Source organism: Channa argus, unplaced genomic scaffold (genome assembly GCF_033026475.1).
Source record: "Channa argus isolate prfri unplaced genomic scaffold, Channa argus male v1.0 Contig121, whole genome shotgun sequence".
Lineage (NCBI taxonomy): Eukaryota > Metazoa > Chordata > Actinopteri > Anabantiformes > Channidae > Channa > Channa argus.
In genome coordinates this window covers 63,216-84,000 of record NW_027125340.1, presented here as the reverse complement: position 1 = coordinate 84,000, position 20,785 = coordinate 63,216, and the positions used below count along the sequence as shown (strand labels likewise).

Genomic DNA, 20,785 nt, shown 5'->3' with positions numbered 1-20,785 from the left:
ACTATCTTTGAAACTTAACGAAACTCTTTCAACTAAAAAGAAGTCCATTTGACATGACTTACCTTCCAGACCCGGATGACTGAGACTCTTTACTGACTTGTACTGTACACTCTACCGATTAGATTTTTTAAGAGAATGAAAATAAATTGCTTTTGAAGCGATGGTGGTATAGTGGTGAGCATAGCTGCCTTCCAAGCAGTTGACCCGGGTTCGATTCCCTGCCGTCGCAGTTGTCTTCTATTTAGCGATTTGAAAATTGTGCGGTCTTTCGGTACTTTCGAAATCTCAAAGTAAGCATCTTCTCTAGAGTGAAGAGATCAAACTTTGATCAGGATCAAGAAAATGCGCTAGGAAAAGAGTCAAGAGTTGTTGTTTTCAAACAATCACGGCTCTAAATGACCTTCATTCTATCGTTAAGTTTGGCCTCCTAATGATTGTCATCTTCCTGGGGATGTATGAAAACCACTACAGCAATGGTGTCTGACACTGCTTACTCTGTTGGAGCGGGTCTTTACATGAACAAGTAGGGATCCGAGAGTCCTTGACAGCCAAATCTGCAAATGCTTCTTTAAAGGTGTTGAAGACGGCTCTTTTTCCTATTCCCATGTGTATGGCTTATGTGCCAGTGCAACTGGGGATGTAGCTCAGTGGTAGAGCGCATGCTTTGCATGTATGAGGCCCTGGGTTCAATCCCCAGCACCTCCACTTACTTCAACAAAATGATAGTGTCTTTGTTTCTCTGCTGAGAGTGGAAAATAACTGACTTGGGCTTGCTTCATGACCATGGCAAGGCAATGTGACTGGGTGAACTAGCCAACTATCTTTGAGAACATTTCAATGACAAAGAAGTCCATTTGACATGACTTACCTGCCAGACCCTGGGATCAATTCCTGGCATCTCCATGTACTTAAAAAATGACAGTCTGTTTATTCGACACCTGTGAGAGAGTGGATCTCATTCAGGTTGAGGTTCATCCGGGTTTTCAAGTTGCAAAAATTTGAATGACTGTGCCTCCTTGTTTTCCAACTATGCCCAGCTAACTATTGCTCTACCCACTGCCAATTACCTGGATTACGTGTGTTGAGACAGTCACCAATTGGAAGAGAACATTATGCTTTGCCTTATCCCACCCCACCCTAAACTAAGATGCTATCTTTAAGCTCTGATTGGCTGAACAAACCTGATCCAGGTAGTAGGTATTGTGTACAGCCGAAATTGTCAGAAAACAAGCAAGACGAGGGTCCTTGACAACCAAGTCTGGGAATGCTTGCTTACGGGTATTTGAGACTGCTCTATTTCCACTTCCCATGTGATCTTAATCTGTCATGATGTTGGGGATGTAGCTCAGTGGTAGAGCGCATGCTTTGCATGTATGAGGGTTCAATCCCCGGTATCTCCATGTGCTTTAACTAAATGACAGTCTGTTTGTTTCTCACCTGAGAGTGGAAAATGAGTGTCTTGGGCTTACTTCATGACCGTTGCAAGGCAATGTGACTGGGTGCACTAGCCAACTATCTTTGAAACTAAAATGAAGTCCATTTAACATGACTTGCCTTCCATCTCCATGTACTTTTAAAAATGACAGTCTGTTTATATGTCACCTGTGAGAGAGCGGATCTGATTCAGGTTGAGGTTCATCCGGGTTTTCAAGTTGGAAAAATTTTCATGACTGATCAGTCAGAATATTTACTGACTTGTACTGTATACTTTACCAATTTGATTTCTTAAGAGAATAAAAAAAAGGTGTGTTTAAAGTGGTGGTGGTATAGTGGTGAGCATAGCTCCCTCCCCAGCCGTTGACCACGGTTTGATTCCCTGCCCTTGCAGTTGTCTTCTGTTTAGCGATTTGAAATTTGTGTGGTTTTTCGATACTTTAGAAATGTCAAAGTAAACATGTTTGTAGGGTAAAGAGAACAAGCTTTGATCAGTCTAAAGAAAATGCGCTAGGAAAAGAGTCAAGAGTTGTTGGCTTTAAACAATCACGGCTCTAAAGGACCTTCATTCCATCGTTAGGTGTGGCCTCCTAATGATCGTCATCTTCCTGGGGATGTATGAAAGCCACTACAGCAATGGTGTCTGACACTGCTTACTCTGTTGGAGCGGGTCTTTACATGAACAAGTGGGGATCTGAGAGTCCTTGACAGACAAATCTGCAAATTCTTCTTTAAAGGGATTGAAGACGGCTCTATTTCCTATTCCCATGTGTATGGCTTGCATTGGTGTGCAACCAGAGTTGTAGCTCAGTGGTAGATGGCATGTGTTGCATTTAGAAGTCCCTGGGATCAATCCCTGGCATCTCCACATGCTTTTAAAAATGCCAGTCTGTTTATTTCTCACTTGTGAGAGAGCGGATCTGATTCAGGTTGAGGTTGATCCGGGTTTTAAAGTTGCAATAAGTTTCATGAAAGAAGCTAATGTACTAAATCTATACTGTCAACGGTCAATGAATCTCTGCAACAAGCGCAGCATCTGAACCAATATTCAGCGCACTGCAGACAAGAGCCAACTATCTTTGAAACTTAACGAAACTCTTTCAACTAAAAAGAAGTCGATTTGACATGACTTACCTTCCAGACCCGGATGACTGAGACTCATTACTGACATGTGGTAGAGCGCATGCTTTGCATGTATGAGGCCCTGGGTTCAATCCCCAGCATCTCCACGTGCTTTAACAAAATGATAGTGTCTTTGTTTCTCAGCTAAGAGTGGAAAATAACTGACTTGGGCTTGCTTCATGACCATGGCAAGGCAATGTGACTGGGTGAACTAGCCAACTATCTTTGAGAACATTTTAACGACAAAGAAGTCCATTTGACGTGACTTACCTGCCAGACCCTGGGATCAATTCCTGGCATCTCCATGTACTTAAAAAATGACAGTCTGTTTATTCGACACCTGTGAGAGAGTGGATCTCATTCAGGCTGAGGTTCATCCGGGTTTTCAAGTTGCAAAAATTTGAATGACTGTGCCTCCTTGTCTTCCAACTATGCCCAGCTAACTATTGCTCTACCCACTGCCAATTACCTGGATTACGTGTGTTGAGACAGTCACCAATTGGAAGAGAACATTATGCTTTGCCTTATCCCACCCCACCCTAAACTAAGATGCTATCTTTAAGCTCTGATTGGCTGAACAAACCTGATCCAGGTAGTAGGTATTGTGTACAGCCGAAATTGTCAGAAAACAAGCAAGACGAGGGTCCTTGACAACCAAGTCTGGGAATGCTTGCTTACGGGTATTTGAGACTGCTCTTTTTCCACTTCCCATGTGATCTTAATCTGTCATGATGTTGGGGATGTAGCTCAGTGGTAGAGCGCATGCTTTGCATGTATGAGGGTTCAATCCCTGGTATCTCCATGTGCTTTAATTAAATGACAGTCTGTTTGTTTCTCACCTGAGAGTGGAAAATGAGTGTCTTGGGCTTACTTCATGACCGTTGCAAGGCAATGTGACTGGGTGCACTAGCCAACTATCTTTGAAACTAAAATGAAGTCCATTTAACATGACTTGCCTTCCATCTCCATGTACTTTTAAAAATGACAGTCTGTTTATATGTCACCTGTGAGAGAGCGGATCTGATTCAGGTTGAGGTTCATCCGGGTTTTCAAGTTGGAAAAATTTTCATGACTGATCAGTCAGAATCTTTACTGACTTCTACTGTATACTTTACCAATTTGATTTCTTAAGAGAATAAAAAAAAGGTGTGTTTGAGGTGGTGGTGGTATAGTGGTGAGCATAGCTCCCTCCCCAGCCGTTGACCACGGTTTGATTCCCTGCCCTTGCAGTTGTCTTCTGTTTAGCGATTTGAAATTTGTGTGGTTTTTCGATACTTTAGAAATGTCAAAGTAAACATGTTTGTAGGGTAAAGAGAACAAGCTTTGATCAGGCTAAAGAAAATGCGCTAGGAAAAGAGTCAAGAGTTGTTGGCTTTAAACAATCACGGCTCTAAATGACCTTCATTCCATCGTTAGGTGTGGCCTCCTAATGATCGTCATCTTTCTGGGGATGTATGAAAGCCACTACAGCAATGGTGTCTGACACTGCTTACTCTGTTGGAGCGGGTCTTTACATGAACAAGTAGGGATCCAAGAGTCCTTGACAGCCAATTCTGCAAATTCTTCTTTAAAGGGATTGAAGACGGCTCTATTTCCTATTCCCATGTGTATGGCTTGCATTGGTGTGCAACCAGAGTTGTGGCTCAGTGGTAGATGGCATGTGTTGCATGTAGAAGGCCCTGGGATCAATCCCTGGCATCTCCACATGCTTTTAAAAATGCCAGTCTGTTTATTTCTCACTTGTGAGAGAGCGGATCTGATTCAGGTTGAGGTTGATCCGGGTTTTAAAGTTGCAATAAGTTTCATGAAAGAAGCTAATGTACTAAATCTATACTGTCAACGGTCAATGAATCTCTGCAACAAGCGCAGCATCTGAACCAATATTCAGCGCACTGCAGACAAGAGCCAACTATCTTTGAAACTTAACGAAACTCTTTCAACTAAAAAGAAGTCCATTTGACATGACTTACCTTCCAGACCTTGGGATCAATTCCTGGCATCTCCATGTACTTAAAAAATGACAGTCTGTTTATTCGACACCTGTGAGAGAGTGGATCTCATTCAGGCTGAGGTTCATCCGGGTTTTCAAGTTGCAAAAATTTGAATGACTGTGCCTCCTTGTCTTCCAACTATGCCCAGCTAACTATTGCTCTACCCACTGCCAATTACCTGGATTACGTGTGTTGAGACAGTCACCAATTGGAAGAGAACATTATGCTTTGCCTTATCCCACCCCACCCTAAACTAAGATTCTATCTTTAAGCTCTGATTGGCTGAACAAACCTGATCTAGGTAGTAGGTATTGTGTACAGCCGAAATTGTCAGAAAACAAGCAAGACGAGGGTCCTTGACAACCAAGTCTGGGAATGCTTGCTTACGGGTATTTGAGACTGCTCTATTTCCACTTCCCATGTGATCTTAATCTGTCATGATGTTGTGGATGTAGCTCAGTGGTAGAGCGCATGCTTTGCATGTATGAGGGTTCAATCTTGGTATCTCCATGTGCTTTAACTAAATGACAGTCTGTTTGTTTCTCACCTGAGAGTGGAAAATGAGTGTCTTGGGCTTACTTCATGACTGTTGTAAGGCAATGTGACTGGGTGCACTAGCCAACTATCTTTGAAACTAAAATGAAGTCCATTTACCTTTGACTTGCCTTCCATCTCCATGTACTTTTAAAAATGACAGTCTGTTTATATGTCACCTGTGAGAGAGCGGATCTGATTCAGGTTGAGGTTCATCCGGGTTTTCAAGTTGGAAAAATTTTCATGACTGATCAGTCAGAATCTTTACGGACTTGTACTGTATACTTTACCAATTTGATTTCTTAAGAGAATAAAAAAAAGGTGCGTTTGAAGTGGTGGTGGTATAGTGGTGAGCATAGCTCCCTCCCCAGCTGTTGACCACGGTTTGATTCCCTGCCCTTGCAGTTGTCTTCTGTTTAGCGATTTGAAATTTGTGTGGTTTTTCGATACTTTAGAAATGTCAAAGTAAACATGTTTGTAGGGTAAAGAGAACAAGCTTTGATCAGGCTAAAGAAAATGCGCTAGGAAAAGAGTCAAGAGTTGTTGGCTTTAAACAATCACGGCTCTAAATGACCTTCATTCCATCGTTAGGTGTGGCCTCCTAATGATCGTCATCTTCCTGGGGATGTATGAAAGCCACTACAGCAATGGTGTCTGACACTGCTTACTCTGTTGGAGCGGGTCTTTACATGAACAAGTAGGGATCCAAGAGTCCTTGACAGCCAATTCTGCAAATTCTTCTTTAAAGGGATTGAAGACGGCTCTATTTCCTATTCCCATGTGTATGGCTTGCATTGGTGTGCAACCAGAGTTGTAACTCAGTGGTAGATGGCATGTGTTGCATGTAGAAGGCCCTGGGATCAATCCCTGGCATCTCCACATGCTTTTAAAAATGCCAGTCTGTTTATTTCTCACTTGTGAGAGAGCGTATCTGATTCAGGTTGAGGTTGATCCGGGTTTTAAAGTTGCAATAAGTTTCATGAAAGAAGCTAATGTACTAAATCTATACTGTCAACGGTCAATGAATCTCTGCAACAAGCGCAGCATCTGAACCAATATTCAGCGCACTGCAGACAAGAGCCAACTATCTTTGAAACTTAACGAAACTCTTTCAACTAAAAAGAAGTCCATTTGACATGACTTACCTTCCAGACCCGGATGACTGAGACTCATTACCGACTTGTACTGTATACTCTACCGATTAGATTTTTTAAGAAAATGAAAATAAAATGCTTTTGAAGCGATGGTGGTATAGTGGTGAGCATAGCTACCTTCCAAGCAGTTGACCCGGGTTCCATTCCTGGCCATCGCAGTTGTCTTCTATTTAGCGATTTGAAAATTATGCGGTCTTTCGGTACTTTCGAAATCTCAAAGTAAGCATCTTCTCTAGAGTGAAGAGATCAAACTTTGATCAGGATCAAAAAAATGCGCTAGGAAAAGAGTCAAGAGTTGTTGTTTTCAAACAATCACGGCTCTAAATGACCTTCATTCCATCGTTAAGTTTGGCCTCCTAATGATTGTCATCTTCCTGGGTATGTATGAAAACCACTACAGCAATGGTGTCTGACACTGCTTACTTCTTTGGAGCGGGTCTTTACATGAACAAGTAGGGATCCGAGAGTCCTTGACAGCCAAATCTGCAAATGCTTCTTTAAAGGTGTTGAAGACGGCTCTTTTTCCTATTCCCATGTGTATGGCTTATGTGCCAGTGCAACTGGGGATGTAGCTCAGTGGTAGAGCGCATGCTTTGCATGTATGAGGCCCTGGGTTCAATCCCCAGCATCTCCACGTGCTTTAACAAAATGATAGTGTCTTTGTTTCTCAGCTGAGGGTGGAAAATAACTGACTTGGGCTTGCTTCATGACCATGGCAAGGCAATGTGACTGGGTGAACTAGCCAATTATCTTTGAGAACATTTTAACGACAAAGAAGTCCATTTGACATGACTTACCTGCCAGACCCTGGAATCAATTCCTGGCATCTCCATGTACTTAAAAAATGACAGTCTGTTTATTCGACACTTGTGAGAGAGTGGATCTCATTCAGTCTGAGGTACATCCGGGTTTTAAAGTTGCAAAAATTTGAATGACTGTGCCTCCTTGTCTTCCAACTATGCCCAGCTAACTATTGCTCTACCCACTGCCAATTACCTGGATTACGTGTGTTGAGACAGTCACCAATTGGAAGAGAACATTATGCTTTGCCTTATCCCACCCCACCCTAAACTAAGATTCTATCTTTAAGCTCTGATTGGCTGAACAAACCTGATCCAGGTAGTAGGTATTGTGTACAGCCGAAATTGTCAGAAAACAAGCAAGACGAGGGTCCTTGACAACCAAGTCTGGGAATGCTTGCTTACGGGTATTTGAGACTGCTCTATTTCCACCTCCCATGTGATCTTAATCTGTCATGATGTTGTGGATGTAGCTCAGTGGTAGAGCGCATGCTTTGCATGTATGAGGGTTCAATCCCCGGTATCTCCATGATCTTTAACTAAATGACAGTCTGTTTGTTTCTCACCTGAGAGTGGAAAATGAGTGGCTTGGGCTTACTTCATGACCGTTGCAAGGCAATGTGACTGGGTGCACAAGCCAACTATCTTTGAAACTAAAATGAAGTCCATTTACCTTTGACTTGCCTTCCATCTCCATGTACTTTTAAAAATGACAGTCTGTTTATATGTCACCTGTGAGAGAGCGGATCTGATTCAGGTTGAGGTTCATCCGGGTTTTCAAGTTGGAAAAATTTTCATGACTGATCAGTCAGAATCTTTACTGACTTGTACTGTATACTTTACCAATTTGATTTCTTAAGAGAATTAAAAAAAGGTGCGTTTGAAGTGGTGGTGGTATAGTGGTGAGCATAGCTCCCTCCCCAGCCGTTGACCACGGTTTGATTCCCTGCCCTTGCAGTTGTCTTCTGTTTAGCGATTTGAAATTTGTGTGGTTTTTCGATACTTTAGAAATGTCAAAGTAAACATGTTTGTAGGGTAAAGAGAACAAGCTTTGATCAGGCTAAAGAAAATGCGCTAGGAAAAGAGTCAAGAGTTGTTGGCTTTAAACAATCACGGCTCTAAAGGACCTTCATTCAATCGTTAGGTGTGGCCTCCTAATGATCGTCATCTTCCTGGGGATGTATGAAAGCCACTACAGCAATGGTGTCTGACACTGCTTACTCTGTTGGAGCAGGTCTTTACATGAACAAGTGGGGATCCGAGAGTCCTTGACAGCCAAATCTGCAAATTCTTCTTTAAAGGGATTGAAGACGGCTCTATTTCCTATTCCCATGTGTATGGCTTGCATTGGTGTGCAACCAGAGTTGTATCTCAGTGGTACATGGCATGTGTTGCATGTAGAAGGCCCTGGGATTAATCCCTGGCATCTCCATATGCTTTTAAAAATGCCAGTCTGTTTATTTCTCACTTGTGAGAGAGCGGATCTGATTCAGGTTGAGGTTGATCCGGGTTTTAAAGTTGCAATAAGTTTCATGAAAGAAGCTAATGTACTAAATCTATACTGTCAACGGTCAATGAATCTCTGCAACAAGCGCAGCATCTGAACCAATATTCAGCGCACTGCAGACAAGAGCCAACTATCTTTGAAACTTAACGAAACTCTTTCAACTAAAAAGAAGTCCATTTGACATGACTTACCTTCCAGACCCGGATGACTGAGACTCTTTACCGACTTGTACTGTATACTCTACCGATTAGATTTTTTAAGGGAATGAAAATAAAATGCTTTTGAAGCGATGGTGGTATAGTGGTGAGCATAGCTGCCTTCCAAGCAGTTGACCCGGGTTCGATTCCCGGCCATCGCAGTTGTCTTCTATTTAGCGATTTGAAAATTGTGCGGTCTTTCGGTACTTTCGAAATCTCAAAGTAAGCATCTTCTCTAGAGTGAAGAGATCAAAATTTGATCAGGATCAAGAAAATGCGCTAGGAAAAGAGTCAAGAGTTGTTGTTTTCAAACAATCACGGCTCTAAATGACCTTCATTCCATCGTTAAGTTTGGCCTCCTAATGATTGTCATCTTCCTGGGGATGTATGAAAGCCACTACAGCAATGGTGTCTGACACTGCTTACTCTGTTGGAACGGGTCTTTACATGAACAAGTAGGGATCCGAGAGTCCTTGACAGCCAAATCTGCAAATGCTTCTTTAAAGGTGTTGAAGACGGCTCTTTTTCCTATTCCCATGTGTATGGCTTATGTGCCAGTGCAACTGGGGATGTAGCTCAGTGGTAGAGCGCATGCTTTGCATGTATGAGGCCCTGGGTTCAATCCCCAGCATCTCCACGTGCTTTAACAAAATGATAGTGTCTTTGTTTCTCAGCTGAGAGTGGAAAATAACTGACTTGGGCTTGCTTCATGACCATGGCAAGGCAATGTGACTGGGTGAACTAGCCAACTATCTTTGAGAACATTTTAACGACAAAGAAGTCCATTTGACATGACTTACCTGCCAGACCCTGGGATCAATCCCTGGGATCAATTCCTGGCATCTCCATGTACTTAAAAAATGACAGTCTGTTTATTCGACACCTGTGAGAGAGTGGATCTCATTCAGGCTGAGGTTCATCTGGGTTTTCAAGTTGCAAAAATTTGAATGACTGTGCCTCCTTGTCTTCCAACTATGCCCAGCTAACTATTGCTCTACCCACTGCCAATTACCTGGATTACGTGTGTTGAGACAGTCACCAATTGGAAGAGAACATTATGCTTTGCCTTATCCCACCCCACCCTAAACTAAGATGCTATCTTTAAGCTCTGATTGGCTGAACAAACCTGATCCAGGTAGTAGGTATTGTGTACAGCCGAAATTGTCAGAAAAAAAGCAAGACGAGGGTCCTTGACAACCAAGTCTGGGAATGCTTGCTTACGGGTATTTGAGACTGCTCTATTTCCACTTCCCATGTGATCTTAATCTGTCATGATGTTGGGGATGTAGCTCAGTGGTAGAGCGCATGCTTTGCATGTATGAGGGTTCAATCCCCGGTATCTCCATGTGCTTTAATTAAATGACAGTCTGTTTGTTTCTCACCTGAGAGTGGAAAATGAGTGTCTTGGGCTTACTTCATGACCGTTGCAAGGCAATGTGACTGGGTGCACTAGCCAACTATCTTTGAAACTAAAATGAAGTCCATTTAACATGACTTGCCTTCCATCTCCATGTACTTTTAAAAATGACAGTCTGTTTATATGTCACCTGTGAGAGAGCGGATCTGATTCAGGTTGAGGTTCATCCGGGTTTTCAAGTTGGAAAAATTTTCATGACTGATCAGTCAGAATCTTTACTGACTTCTACTGTATACTTTACCAATTTGATTTCTTAAGAGAATAAAAAAAGGTGTGTTTGAGGTGGTGGTGGTATAGTGGTGAGCATAGCTCCCTCCCCAGCCGTTGACCACGGTTTGATTCCCTGCCCTTGCAGTTGTCTTCTGTTTAGCGATTTGAAATTTGTGTGGTTTTTCGATACTTTAGAAATGTCAAAGTAAACATGTTTGTAGGGTAAAGAGAACAAGCTTTGATCAGGCTAAAGAAAATGCGCTAGGAAAAGAGTCAAGAGTTGTTGGCTTTAAACAATCACGGCTCTAAATGACCTTCATTCCATCGTTAGGTGTGGCCTCCTAATGATCGTCATCTTCCTGGGGATGTATGAAAGCCACTACAGCAATGGTGTCTGACACTGCTTACTCTGTTAGAGCGAGTCTTTACATGAACAAGTAGGGATCCGAGAGTCGTTGACAGCCAAATCTGCAAATTCTTCTTTAAAGGGATTGAAGACGGCTCTATTTCCTATTCCCATGTGTATGGCTTGCATTGGTGTGCAACCAGAGATGTAGCTCAGTGGTAGATGGCATGTGTTGCATGTAAAAGGCCTTGGGATCAATCCCTGGCATCTCCACATGCTTTTAAAAATGCCAGTCTGTTTATTTCTCACTTGTGAGAGAGCGGATCTGATTCAGGTTGAGGTTGATCCGGGTTTTAAAGTTGCAATAAGTTTCATGAAAGAAGCTAATGTTCTAAATCTATACTGTCAACAGTCAATGAATCTCTGCAACAAGCGCAGCATCTGAACCAATATTCAGCGCACTGCAGACAAGAGCCAACTATCTTTGAAACTTAACGAAACTCTTTCAACTAAAAAGAAGTCCATTTGACATGACTTACCTTCCAGACCCGGATGACTGAGACTCTTTATTGACTTGTACTGTATACTCTACCGATTAGATTTTTTAAGAGAATGAAAATAAAGTGCTTTTGAAGCAATGGTGGTATAGTGGTGAGCATAGCTGCCTTCCAAGCAGTTGACCCGGGTTCGATTCCCGGCCATCGCAGTTGTCTTCTATTTAGCGATTTGAAAATGGTGCGGCCTTTCGGTACTTTCGAAATCTCAAAGTAAGCATCTTCTCTAGAGTGAAGAGATCAAACTTTGAACAGGATCAAGAAAATGCGCTAGGAAAAGAGTCAAGAGTTGTTGTTTTCAAACAATCACGGCTCTAAATGACCTTCATTCCATCGTTAAGTTTGGCCTCCTAATGATTGTCATCTTCCTGGGGATGTATGAAAACCACTACAGCAATGGTGTCTGACACTGCTTACTCTGTTGGAGCGGGTCTTTACATGAACAAGTAGGGATCCGAGAGTCCTTGACAGCCAAATCTGCAAATGCTTCTTTAAAGGTGTTGAAGACGGCTCTTTTTCCTATTCCCATGTGTATGGCTTATGTGCCAGTGCAACTGGGGATGTAGCTCAGTGGTAGAGCGCATGCTTTGCATGTATGAGGCCCTGGGTTCAATCCCCAGCATCTCCACGTGCTTTAACAAAATGATAGTGTCTTTGTTTCTCAGCTGAGAGTGGAAAATAACTGACTTGGGCTTGCTTCATGACCATGGCAAGGCAATGTGACTGGGTGAACTAGCCAAATATCTTTGAGAACATTTTAACGACAAAGAAGTCCATTTGACATGACTTACCTGCCAGACCCTGGGATCAATCCCTGGGATCAATTCCTGGCATCTCCATGTACTTAAAAAATGACAGTCTGTTTATTTGACACCTGTGAGAGAGTGGATCTCATTCAGGTTGAGGTTCATCCGGGTTTTCAAATTGCAAAAATTTGAATGACTGTGCCTCCTTGTCTTCCAACTATGCCCAGCTACCTATTGCTCTACCCACTGCCAATTACCTGGATTACGTGTGTTGAGACAGTCACCAATTGGAAGAGAACATTATGCTTTGCCTTATCCCACCCCACCCTAAACTAAGATTCTATCTTTAAGCTCTGATTGGCTGAACAAACCTGATCCAGGTAGTAGGTATTGTGTACAGCCGAAATTGTCAGAAAACAAGCAAGACGAGGGTCCTTGACAACCAAGTCTGGGAATGCTTGCTTACGGGTATTTGAGACTGCTCTATTTCCACTTCCCATGTGATCTTAATCTGTCATGATGTTGTGGATGTAGCTCAGTGGTAGAGCGCATGCTTTGCATGTATGAGGGTTCAATCCCCGGTATCTCCATGTGCTTTAACTAAATGACAGTCTGTTTGTTTCTCACCTGAGAGTGGAAAATGAGTGGCTTGGGCTTACTTCATGACCGTTGCAAGGCAATGTGACTGGGTGCACTAGCCAACTATCTTTGAAACTAAAATGAAGTCCATTTAACATGACTTGCCTTCCATCTCCATGTACTTTTAAAAATGACAGCTGTTTATATGTCACCTGTGAGAGAGCGGATCTGATTCAGGTTGAGGTTCATCCGGGTTTTCAAGTTGGAAAAATTTTCATGACTGATCAGTCAGAATCTTTACTGACTTGTACTGTATACTTTACATTTTTGATTTCTTAAGAGAATTAAAAAAAGGTGCGTTTGAAGTGGTGGTGGTATAGTGGTGAGCATAGCTCCCTCCCCAGCCGTTGACCACGGTTTGATTCCCTGCCCTTGCAGTTGTCTTCTGTTTAGCGATTTGAAATTTGTGTGGTTTTTCGATACTTTAGAAATGTCAAAGTAAACATGTTTGTAGGGTAAAGAGAACAAGCTTTGATCAGGCTAAAGAAAATGCGCTAGGAAAAGAGTCAAGAGTTGTTGGCTTTAAACAATCACGGCTCTAACGGACCTTCATTCCATCGTTAGGTGTGGCCTCCTAATGATCGTCATCTTCCTGGGGATGTATGAAAGCCACTACAGCAATGGTGTCTGACACTGCTTACTCTGTTGGAGCGGGTCTTTACATGAACAAGTGGGGATCCGAGAGTCCTTGACAGCCAAATATGCAAATTCTTCTTTAAAGGGATTGAAGACGGCTCTATTTCCTATTCCCATGTGTATGGCGTGCATTGGTGTGCAACCAGAGATGTAGCTCAGTGGTAGATGGCATGTGTTGCATGTAGAAGGCCTTGGGATCAATCCCTGGCATCTCCACATGCTTTTAAAAATGCCAGTCTGTTTATTTCTCACTTGTGAGAGAGCGGATCTGATTCAGGTTGAGGTTGATCCGGGATTTAAAGTTGCAATAAGTTTCATGAAAGAAGCTAATGTACTAAATCTATACTGTCAACGGTCAATGAATCTCTGCAACAAGCGCAGCATCTGAACCAATATTCAGCGCACTGCAGACAAGAGCCAGCTATCTTTGAAACTTAACGAAACTCTTTCAACTAAAAAGAAGTCCATTTGACATGACTTACCTTCCAGACCCGGATGACTGAGACTCTTTACTGACTTGTACTGTATACTCTACCGATTAGATTTTTTAAGAGAATGAAAATAAAGTGCTTTTGAAGCGATGGTGGTATAGTGGTGAGCATAGCTGCCTTCCAAGCAGTTGACCCGGGTTCGATTCCCGGCCATCGCAGTTGTCTTCTATTTAGCGATTTGAAAATTGTGCGGCCTTTCGGTACTTTCGAAATCTCAAAGTAAGCATCTTCTCTAGAGTGAAGAGATCACACTTTGATCAGGATCAAGAAAATGCGCTAGGAAAAGAGTCAAGGGTTGTTGTTTTCAAACAATCACGGCTCTAAATGACCTTCATTCCATCGTTAAGTTTGGCCTCCTAATGATTGTCATCTTCCTGGGGATGTATGAAAACCACTACAGCAATGGTGTCTGACACTGCTTACTCTGTTGGAGCGGGTCTTTACATGAACAAGTAGGGATCCGAGAGTCCTTGACAGCCAAATCTGCAAATGCTTCTTTAAAGGTGTTGAAGACGGCTCTTTTTCCTATTCCCATGTGTATGGCTAATGTGCCAGTGCAACTGGGGATGTAGCTCAGTGGTAGAGCGCATGCTTTGCATGTATGACGCCCGGGGTTCAATCCCCAGCATCTCCACGTGCTTTAACAAAATGATAGTGTCTTTGTTTCTCAGCTAAGAGTGGAAAATAACTGACTTGGGCTTGCTTCATGACCATGGCAAGGCAATGTGACTGGGTGAACTAGCCAACTATCTTTGAGAACATTTTAACGACAAAGAAGTCCATTTGACATGACTTACCTGCCAGACCCTGGGATCAATTCCTGGCATCTCCATGTACTTAAAAAATGACAGTCTGTTTATTCGACACCTGTGAGAGAGTGGATCTCATTCAGGTTGAGGTTCATCCGGGTTTTCAAATTGCAAAAATTTGAATGACTGTGCCTCCTTGTCTTCCAACTATGCCCAGCTACCTATTGCTCTACCCACTGCCAATTACCTGGATTACGTGTGTTGAGACAGTCACCAATTGGAAGAGAACATTATGCTTTGCCTTATCCCACCCCACCCTAAACTAAGATTCTATCTTTAAGCTCTGATTGGCTGAACAAACCTGATCCAGGTAGTAGGTATTGTGTACAGCCGAAATTGTCAGAAAACAAGCAAGACGAGGGTCCTTGACAACCAAGTCTGGGAATGCTTGCTTACGGGTATTTGAGACTGCTCTATTTCCACCTCCCATGTGATCTTAATCTGTCATGATGTTGGGGATGTAGCTCAGTGGTAGAGCGCATGCTTTGCATGTATGAGGGTTCAATCCCCGGTATCTCCATGTGCTTTAACTAAATGACAGTCTGTTTGTTTCTCACCTGAGAGTGGAAAATGAGTGGCTTGGGCTTACTTCATGACCGTTGCAAGGCAATGTGACTGGGTGCACAAGCCAACTATCTTTGAAACTAAAATGAAGTCCATTTAACATGACTTGCCTTCCATCTCCATGTACTTTTAAAAATGACAGCTGTTTATATGTCACCTGTGAGAGAGCGGATTTGATTCAGGTTGAGGTTCATCCAGGTTTTCAAGTTGGAAAAATTTTCATGACTGATCAGTCAGAATCTTTACTGACTTGTACTGTATACTTTACCAATTTGATTTCTTAAGAGAATTAAAAAAAGGTGCGTTTGAAGTGGTGGTGGTATAGTGGTGAGCATAGCTCCCTCCCCAGCCGTTGACCACGGTTTGATTCCCTGCCCTTGCAGTTGTCTTCTGTTTAGCGATTTGAAATTTGTGTGGTTTTTCGATACCTTAGAAATGTCAAAGTAAACATGTTTGTAGGGTAAAGAGAACAAGCTTTGTTCAGGCTAAAGAAAATGCGCTAGGAAAAGAGTCAAGAGTTGTTGGCTTTAAACAATCACGGCTCTAAAGGACCTTCATTCAATCGATAGGTGTGGCCTCCTAATGATCGTTATCTTCCTGGGGATGTATGAAAGCCACTACAGCAATGGTGTCTGACACTGCTTACTCTGTTGGAGCGGGTCTTTACATGAACAAGTGGGGATCTGAGAGTCCTTGACAGACAAATCTGCAAATTCTTCTTTAAAGGGATTGAAGACGGCTCTATTTCCTATTCCCATGTGTATGGCTTGCATTGGTGTGCAACCAGAGTTGTAGCTCAGTGGTAGATGGCATGTGTTGCATTTAGAAGTCCCTGGGATCAATCCCTGGCATCTCCACATGCTTTTAAAAATGCCAGTCTGTTTATTTCTCACTTGTGAGAGAGCGGATCTGATTCAGGTTGAGGTTGATCCGGGTTTTAAAGTTGCAATAAGTTTCATGAAAGAAGCTAATGTACTAAATCTATACTGTCAACGGTCAATGAATCTCTGCAACAAGCGCAGCATCTGAACCAATATTCAGCGCACTGCAGACAAGAGCCAACTATCTTTGAAACTTAACGAAACTCTTTCAACTAAAAAGAAGTCGATTTGACATGACTTACCTTCCAGACCCGGATGACTGAGACTCATTACTGACATGTGGTAGAGCGCATGCTTTGCATGTATGAGGCCCTGGGTTCAATCCCCAGCATCTCCACGTGCTTTAACAAAATGATAGTGTCTTTGTTTCTCAGCTAAGAGTGGAAAATAACTGACTTGGGCTTGCTTCATGACCATGGCAAGGCAATGTGACTGGGTGAACTAGCCAACTATCTTTGAGAACATTTTAACGACAAAGAAGTCCATTTGACGTGACTTACCTGCCAGACCCTGGGATCAATTCCTGGCATCTCCATGTACTTAAAAAATGACAGTCTGTTTATTCGACACCTGTGAGAGAGTGGATCTCATTCAGGCTGAGGTTCATCCGGGTTTTCAAGTTGCAAAAATTTGAATGACTGTGCCTCCTTGTCTTCCAACTATGCCCAGCTAACTATTGCTCTACCCACTGCCAATTACCTGGATTACGTGTGTTGAGACAGTCACCAATTGGAAGAGAACATTATGCTTTGCCTTATCCCACCCCACCCTAAACTAAGATGCTATCTTTAAGCTCTGATTGGCTGAACAAACCTGATCCAGGTAGTAGGTATTGTGTACAGCCGAAATTGTCAGAAAACAAGCAAGACGAGGGTCCTTGACAACCAAGTCTGGGAATGCTTGCTTACGGGTATTTGAGACTGCTCTTTTTCCACTTCCCATGTGATCTTAATCTGTCATGATGTTGGGGATGTAGCTCAGTGGTAGAGCGCATGCTTTGCATGTATGAGGGTTCAATCCCTGGTATCTCCATGATCTTTAACTAAATGACAGTCTGTTTGTTTCTCACGTGAGAGTGGAAAATGAGTGGCTTGGGCTTACTTCATGACCGTTGCAAGGCAATGTGACTGGGTGCACTAGCCAACTATCTTTGAAACTAAAATGAAGTCCATTTAACATGACTTGCCTTCCATCTCCATGTACTTTTAAAAATGACAGTCTGTTTATATGTCACCTTTGAGAGAGCGGATCTGATTCAGGTTGAGGTTCATCCGGGTTTTCAAGTTGGAAAAATTTTCATGACTGATCAGTCAGAATCTTTACTGACTTGTACTGTATACTTTACCAATTTGATTTCTTAAGAGAATAAAAAAAGGTGCGTTTGAAGTGGTGGTGGTATAGTGGTGAGCATAGCTCCCTCCCCAGCTGTTGACCACGGTTTGATTCCCTGCCCTTGCAGTTGTCTTCTGTTTAGCGATTTGAAATTTGTGTGGTTTTTCGATACTTTAGAAATGTCAAAGTAAACATGTTTGTAGGGTAAAGAGAACAAGCTTTGATCAGGCTAAAGAAAATGCGCTAGGAAAAGAGTCAAGAGTTGTTGGCTTTAAACAATCACGGCTCTAAATGACCTTCATTCCATCGTTAGGTGTGGCCTCCTAATGATCGTCATCTTTCTGGGGATGTATGAAAGCCACTACAGCAATGGTGTCTGACACTGCTTACTCTGTTGGAGCGGGTCTTTACACGAACAAGTAGGGATCCAAGAGTCCTTGACAGCCAATTCTGCAAATTCTTCTTTAAAGGGATTGAAGACGGCTCTATTTCCTATTCCCATGTGTATGGCTTGCATTGGTGTGCAACCAGAGTTGTGGCTCAGTGGTAGATGGCATGTGTTGCATGTAGAAGGCCCTGGGATCAATCCCTGGCATCTCCACATGCTTTTAAAAATGCCAGTCTGTTTATTTCTCACTTGTGAGAGAGCGGATCTGATTCAGGTTGAGGTTGATCCGGGTTTTAAAGTTGCAATAAGTTTCATGAAAGAAGCTAATGTACTAAATCTATACTGTCAACGGTCAATGAATCTCTGCAACAAGCGCAGCATCTGAACCAATATTCAGCGCACTGCAGACAAGAGCCAACTATCTTTGAAACTTAACGAAACTCTTTCAACTAAAAAGAAGTCCATTTGACATGACTTACCTTCCAGACCCTGGGATCAATTCCTGGCATCTCCATGTACTTAAAAAATGACAGTCTGTTTATTCGACACCTGTGAGAGAGTGGATCTCATTCAGGCTGAGGTTCATCCGGGTTTTCAAGTTGCAAAAATTTGAATGACTGTGCCTCCTTGTCTTCCAACTATGCCCAGCTAACTATTGCTCTACCCACTGCCAATTACCTGGATTACGTGTGTTGAGACAGTCACCAATTGGAAGAGAACATTATGCTTTGCCTTATCCCACCCCACCCTAAACTAAGATTCTATCTTTAAGCTCTGATTGGCTGAACAAACCTGATCTAGGTAGTAGGTATTGTGTACAGCCGAAATTGTCAGAAAACAAGCAAGACGAGGGTCCTTGACAACCAAGTCTGGGAATGCTTGCTTACGGGTATTTGAGACTGCTCTGTTTCCACTTCCCATGTGATCTTAATCTGTCATGATGTTGTGGATGTAGCTCAGTGGTAGAGCGCATGCTTTGCATGTATGAGGGTTCAATCCCCGGTATCTCCATGTGCTTTAACTAAATGACAGTCTGTTTGTTTCTCACCTGAGAGTGGAAAATGAGTGTCTTGGGCTTACTTCATGACTGTTGTAAGGCAATGTGACTGGGTGCACTAGCCAACTATCTTTGAAACTAAAATGAAGTCCATTTACCTTTGACTTGCCTTCCATCTCCATGTACTTTTAAAAATGACAGTCTGTTTATATGTCACCTGTGAGAGAGCGGATCTGATTCAGGTTGAGGTTCATCCGGGTTTTCAAGTTGGAAAAATTTTCATGACTGATCAGTCAGAATCTTTACGGACTTGTACTGTATACTTTACCAATTTGATTTCTTAAGAGAATAAAAAAAAGGTGCGTTTGAAGTGGTGGTGGTATAGTGGTGAGCATAGCTCCCTCCCCAGCTGTTGACCACGGTTTGATTCCCTGCCCTTGCAGTTGTCTTCTGTTTAGCGATTTGAAATTTGTGTGGTTTTTCGATACTTTAGAAATGTCAAAGTAAACATGTTTGTAGGGTAAAGAGAACAAGCTTTGATCAGGCTAAAGAAAATGCGCTAGGAAAAGAGTCAAGAGTTGTTGGCTTTAAACAATCACGGCTCTAAATGACCTTCATTCCATCGTTAGGTGTGGCCTCCTAATGATCGTCATCTTCCTGGGGATGTATGAAAGCCACTACATCAATGGTGTCTGACACTGCTTACTCTGTTGGAGCGGGTCTTTACATGAACAAGTAGGGATCCAAGAGTCCTTGACAGCCAAATCTGCAAATTCTTCTTTAAAGGGATTGAAGACGGCTCTATTTCCTATTCCCATGTGTATGGCTTGCATTGGTGTGCAACCAGAGTTGTAACTCAGTGGTAGATGGCATGTGTTGCATGTAGAAGGCCCTGGGATCAATCCCTGGCATCTCCACATGCTTTTAAAAATGCCAGTCTGTTTATTTCTCACTTGTGAGAGAGCGGATCTGATTCAGGTTGAGGTTGATCCGGGTTTTAAAGTTGCAATAAGTTTCATGAAAGAAGCTAATGTACTAAATCTATACTGTCAACGGTCAATGAATCTCTGCAACAAGCGCAGCATCTGAACCAATATTCAGCGCACTGCAGACAAGAGCCAACTATCTTTGAAACTTAACGAAACTCTTTCAACTAAAAAGAAGTCCATTTGACATGACTTACCTTCCAGACCCGGATGACTGAGACTCATTACTGACTTGTACTGTATACTCTACCGATTAGATTTTTTAAGAAAATGAAAATAAAATGCTTTTGAAGCGATGGTGGTATAGTGGTGAGCATAGCTGCCTTCCAAGCAGTTGACCCGGGTTCGATTCCCGGCCATCGTAGTTGTCTTCTATTTAGCGATTTGAAAATTGTGCGGTCTTTCGGTACTTTCGAAATCTCAAAGTAAGCATCTTCTCTAGAGTGAAGAGATCAAACTTTGATCAGGATCAAAAAAAATGCGCTAGGAAAAGAGTCAAGAGTTGTTGTTTTCAAACAATCACGGCTCTAAATGACCTTCATTCCATCGTTAAGTTTGGCCTCCTAATGATTGTCATCTTCCTGGGTATGTATGAAAACCACTACAGCAATGGTGTCTGACACTGCTTACTTCTTTGGAGCGGGTCTTTACATGAACAAGTAGGGATCCGAGAGTCCTTGACAGCCAAATCTGCAAATGCTTCTTTAAAGGTGTTGAAGACGGCTCTTTTTCCTATTCCCATGTGTATGGCTTATGTGCCAGTGCAACTGGGGATGTAGCTCAGTGGTAGAGCGCATGCTTTGCATGTATGAGGCCCTGGGTTCAATCCCCAGCATCTCCACGTGCTTTAACAAAATGATAGTGTCTTTGTTTCTCAGCTGAGAGTGGAAAATAACTGACTTGGGCTTGCTTCATGACCATGGCAAGGCAATGTGACTGGGTGAACTAGCCAACTATCTTTGAGAACATTTTAACGACAAAGAAGTCCATTTGACATGACTTACCTGCCAGACCCTGGGATCAATTCCTGGCATCTCCATGTACTTAAAA

The 20,785-nt window shown here is 42.6% G+C and overlaps 11 non-coding genes across 11 annotated transcripts; all 11 read left to right on the top strand.

Moving 5' to 3' along the window:
• The first annotated feature begins 157 nt into the window (after window positions 1–157).
• trnag-ucc (transfer RNA glycine (anticodon UCC)) lies at window positions 158–229 on the top strand. The gene has a single exon. It is a non-coding gene; the product is annotated as a tRNA-Gly (tRNA).
• Window positions 230–633: 404 nt separating this feature from the next.
• Window positions 634–705, top strand: trnaa-ugc (transfer RNA alanine (anticodon UGC)). Its single transcript has one exon. It is a non-coding gene; the product is annotated as a tRNA-Ala (tRNA).
• A 6,092-nt stretch (window positions 706–6,797) lies between these two features.
• On the top strand, window positions 6,798–6,869 carry trnaa-ugc (transfer RNA alanine (anticodon UGC)). The gene has a single exon. It is a non-coding gene; the product is annotated as a tRNA-Ala (tRNA).
• Window positions 6,870–8,828: 1,959 nt separating this feature from the next.
• Window positions 8,829–8,900, top strand: trnag-ucc (transfer RNA glycine (anticodon UCC)). Its single transcript has one exon. It is a non-coding gene; the product is annotated as a tRNA-Gly (tRNA).
• Window positions 8,901–9,304: 404 nt separating this feature from the next.
• On the top strand, window positions 9,305–9,376 carry trnaa-ugc (transfer RNA alanine (anticodon UGC)). The gene has a single exon. It is a non-coding gene; the product is annotated as a tRNA-Ala (tRNA).
• Window positions 9,377–11,346: 1,970 nt separating this feature from the next.
• Window positions 11,347–11,418, top strand: trnag-ucc (transfer RNA glycine (anticodon UCC)). The gene has a single exon. It is a non-coding gene; the product is annotated as a tRNA-Gly (tRNA).
• Window positions 11,419–11,822: 404 nt separating this feature from the next.
• Window positions 11,823–11,894, top strand: trnaa-ugc (transfer RNA alanine (anticodon UGC)). The gene has a single exon. It is a non-coding gene; the product is annotated as a tRNA-Ala (tRNA).
• Window positions 11,895–13,864: 1,970 nt separating this feature from the next.
• On the top strand, window positions 13,865–13,936 carry trnag-ucc (transfer RNA glycine (anticodon UCC)). The gene has a single exon. It is a non-coding gene; the product is annotated as a tRNA-Gly (tRNA).
• A 404-nt stretch (window positions 13,937–14,340) lies between these two features.
• trnaa-ugc (transfer RNA alanine (anticodon UGC)) lies at window positions 14,341–14,412 on the top strand. The gene has a single exon. It is a non-coding gene; the product is annotated as a tRNA-Ala (tRNA).
• Window positions 14,413–20,027: 5,615 nt separating this feature from the next.
• Window positions 20,028–20,099, top strand: trnag-ucc (transfer RNA glycine (anticodon UCC)). The gene has a single exon. It is a non-coding gene; the product is annotated as a tRNA-Gly (tRNA).
• Window positions 20,100–20,504: 405 nt separating this feature from the next.
• On the top strand, window positions 20,505–20,576 carry trnaa-ugc (transfer RNA alanine (anticodon UGC)). Its single transcript has one exon. It is a non-coding gene; the product is annotated as a tRNA-Ala (tRNA).
• The last annotated feature ends 209 nt before the right edge of the window (window positions 20,577–20,785 follow it).